A 4,192-nucleotide genomic window follows, 5' to 3' on the forward strand; every position below is an offset into this window, starting at 1 on the left:
TTCCGAACAAGGACTCGGAGTTTCAAATCGACGATGACGATTGTTTGAGGTTCAAAAGTCGTCTGTGTGTCCCAAAGAATTCGGAACTCATTTCGATAATTCTGAATGAAGCCCATTGTAGCCGAATGGCAATCCACCCGGGGAGTACGAAGATGTACAATGATTTGAAACGTCGATTTTGGTGGCATGGTATGAAGCGAGACATCTCCGACTTTGTTTCAAGATGTTTAATATGTCACCAAGTGAAAGCGGAACATCAGGTGCCTTCAGGATTACTTCAGCCAATCACGATACCCGAGTGGAAATGGGATCGAGTCACAATGGACTTTGTATCCGGACCGCCATTGTCGCAAAGTAAGAAGGATGCGGTTTGGGTCGTGGTAGATCGATTGACTAAGTCGGCCCACTTTGTCCCCGTACGTACGGATTTTTCAATGGACAAATTAGCGGAATTGTACGTTTCTCAGATTGTGAAATTACACGGGTGCCTATTTCTATCGTGGTTCGATAGAGATCCGAGATTTACCTCGCGGTTTTGGAAAAAGTTGCAAGAAGCTTTGGGTACCAAGTTGCATTTCAACCGCTTCCACCCCCAAACCGATGGTCAATCCGAGCGGGTAATTCGGATACTTGAGGATATGTTAAGATGTTGCGTCCTCGAGTTTAGTGGTTCATGGGAGCGGTATTTGCCGTTGATTGAATTCGCTTACAACAACAGCTTTCAATCGAGTATTAAGATGGCACCCTACGAGGCTTTGTACGGGCGTAAATGCCGTACACCATTGTTTTAGACCGAGCTTGGTGAAAGCAAGATTTTGAGGTGGATTTGATTAGGGATGCCGAATGTAAAGTGAAAGTAATCCGTGAAAGTTTGAAGATAGCCTTCGATCGTCGAAGTAAGTCGACGCGGATATGAAGCGTAAGGATATCGAGTATCGTGGGTGATAAAGTGTTCCTCAAGGTATCGCCTTGGAAAAAATACTCGTGTTCGTAGTAAGGGCAAGTTGAGCCCGAGGTTCATTGGGCCATATGAGATATCGAGCGAGTCGGTCCAAAGGCATATCGTTTGATTTTGCCCCGAACTCAAAAGGTTCACGATGTCTTCCACGTTTGATGCTTGACGTTATAGATCCGATCCATCGCACGTGATTAGTCCATCGAAATTGAAATTCAAGCTAATATGAGTTATGAGGAAGAACCAATTCGTATCCTATCACGAGAAGTGAAAGAGTTATGAAACAAGCGGGTTCCGCTAGTGAAAGTGTTATGGCTCAAGCACGGATAGAAGAAGCTACTTGGGAGACCGAGAACTCAATGAGAGAGCGATATCCGAACCTATTTACCGGTAAGCTTTTCGGGGACGAAAATCTCTTGAGTGGGGGAGAGTTGTGACACCCCGAATGTGACCCTAGTCGGAGAGTGGTTTCGGGACCACGAAACCGAGTCACAAGAATAATTAAGTGTTATATTCCGTACTTATTGTATGTGGAATTGGTATGCGTAAATATTTCGTGTCTCGATTTTTATTAATTAGGTGCTAAATTATAAGAAAGGACTTAGTAGTGAACTTTGAAAGTACGATAGGGAAATAGGTGATGACTAATTAAAGCATGCATGCAAAATAATGGACTTGCATGTCAAATTCCCCTTTCTACAAGTAATGGCGGCCATGACAAAGAATATGGGTCAAACATGTCATGAAACATGTTTTGTTGGGCATTAGGGAGAAATAGTAAACAAATAAGCATGGGTAAGAAAAGAATGAAAAAAAAAAATGTGTGTGAGAGAGTGGCATACCCCATTGCCGTGAGTTGTAGAGAAGGAAAGAAAAAATTTTGTTCATCCTTTCTTTGAGCCAAAACTAAGGAAGAAGGAGGATTTTGCTTCATGCTTGGTTTGGAAGAGATCTAGAAGGAGATTTGGCTAAGTTTGCATCAAGATTAAGGTATGTATGAGGTTGTGTTGGGAGTTTCATGCATGTTTTGGTTGCTAACTTGATGTGCATGTTAGCCATGGCTCAAATCTTTGGTATGCCATGGAAATGGTATTTGGCCAAAGTTGTTATAGTGATAAAGCCATTGCATGCTAAGTGTGAAGCTTGATGATGATGCATGCAATGATGGATTTTCTACTCATGAGTAAGATTTTGAGTTTTCTTTTGTTTTATCATGATTAAAGTTGAAAAGGAGCATGATTGTCATACTTGGCCATGATGCATTCTTGAGCATGATTCATGCTTCTTGCATGTTAGTTAAAAGTTTGTGTTTTGGATGGCTATGGACACCTTGAAAATTCGGCCATGCTCATATATGCATATATATGATTGCACATTATGTTTGGTTATGAACTAAGTGATGAATATATTGATTTAAAGAAGAAAATGTGGAAGAATGCTTGTGAAATTGCAAGCACAATTGCCTAGCACACATATAAGTGCTTGATGCTATATTATAAGTTTTGGGCCACAATGTGCAAAGCATAAATTAGTAGATTGCATGCTGTTTTGTGAGGTATTAAGTGCAAAATTGACCTCAACATGTACATGAATATTCGGCCTTGGGTAGCCTATTGAAGGCCTTAGCATTTCCTTGATGCTCAAATAAATTGTATTGAATTGCTTGATGTAGTATAAAATGTGCATGACCATTGTGTATTCAAGCTAAAGAGTGGCCATATGACCATTTAAAATCCTTGTCATATTCGCCATAAGCAAGCACAATGAGGTTTTAATAAATTGAATTTGTTTGAATTAGCTCAAGAGCTAAGAGGGCCACAATTGGACAAGGGAAGGAAAAGGTGATCGAATAGCCGAAAAAGCCGTTCGACAACATCCGAGGTAAGTCCTCAAGAAGTGACCTTACTTGAATTATGTGAGATGAAATATGGATGTGTATGATTATTGATTATGTGTGTATGAGTATTTGAATTCCACCCGGCTAAGTCCCAAGGCGAATATGCTAATGATATTAATTGTGTTTGAGCCTTAGTAACTAAAATGAAATATGTATGTCCAATGATTATTGATGTATGTGTGCATGAGAAATTGAATGATATCCGGGCTAAGCCGAAGACAATTATGCTGAAATTCTATCCGGTTAAGACCCAAGGCAATTGTGCTAGTGGTTATATCCGGGCTAAGGCCCGAAGGCATTCGTGCGAGTTATTCTATCCGGGCTAAGACCCGAAGGCATTTGTGCACGTGATTATATCCGGTTATATTCCGAAGAATCTTGGGCTGGAGGTGAGTGTTGGTTGCTGAAATGAATTTAATTAGTACACTCGGACAGCCCAAAGGATAAGGTACGTTATATGTGCATTGGAAAGTCGACGTGTTTGAGCAACATTCGCTCAATCGACTAATGAATTTCAGTTATTGAATTGAATGATGCATTTGGCTATGTGAATGTATTGCTGTAAATTATAGTTCATTATATTCCTTGAGACTTACTAAGCATAAAAATGCTTACCCCGTTGCTTTGGCTCTTAGTTTTCTAGATTTCGCTCGAGGCAATCGGATTTGGGATCGTTGAAGTCGAAGTCATCCACACTATCAAGCCTCCATTTTGGTATAAATTTTTGGTTGAACTTGAGATGGCATGTATAGGACTACCTCTTGTTTGTTAAATACGTTGTAATGTAAGTATGTATGGCCATGCGAAAATGGCTCGAAAAGGGGAGCATGAACTTAGACTTATTGTGGGTTGTATGTATATATATTTGGGGTCATGATGTGGCTATGGTTTGGAAATGGGAATGTTGGTCATATGATCAGCCATTGGCATGGTTAAAATGATCATATATGAACCTATGTATGGCAAGATTAGTTGAATCATGGAGACTACCAAATAGGTAAGTCCTACCTTAAAACAGATGCTGCCAGCTGCAGTGGCGTGAATGTGAAAAATCACCATAATTCATAGGAATGGAATCAAATAGTGAATAAGCTATGTAAATGAACCTTGATGAGTCTATTTTCATATGGAAGAAACGAAACGGTCATAGGAGTTACAGGTTAAGAGATATTAAAGCTATTGTGAGACAGGGCCAGAATGGTTTCTGGGTTCCCTGTCGCAACTTTAAAAATTCACTATAAATTATCCAAAAATAATTAGGAGATATACCTTATATGTACAGATTCCATTTTGAGTCTAGTTTCATTAGAAACAAACGACACCAGCATTAAAGCCCTGTG

The 4,192-nt window shown here is 39.9% G+C and overlaps 1 long non-coding RNA gene across 1 annotated transcript; it reads left to right on the top strand.

Annotated features, from left to right (window-relative positions):
• Positions 1–2,802: 2,802 nt before the first annotated feature.
• On the top strand, positions 2,803–3,726 carry LOC128281708 (uncharacterized). Its single transcript, XR_008271971.1, has 2 exons — positions 2,803–2,836; positions 3,488–3,726. It is a non-coding gene; the product is annotated as an uncharacterized LOC128281708 (long non-coding RNA).
• The last annotated feature ends 466 nt before the right edge of the window (positions 3,727–4,192 follow it).

Source organism: Gossypium arboreum, chromosome 10, assembly GCF_025698485.1.
Source record: "Gossypium arboreum isolate Shixiya-1 chromosome 10, ASM2569848v2, whole genome shotgun sequence".
NCBI classification, from domain to species: Eukaryota; Viridiplantae; Streptophyta; class Magnoliopsida; order Malvales; family Malvaceae; genus Gossypium; species Gossypium arboreum.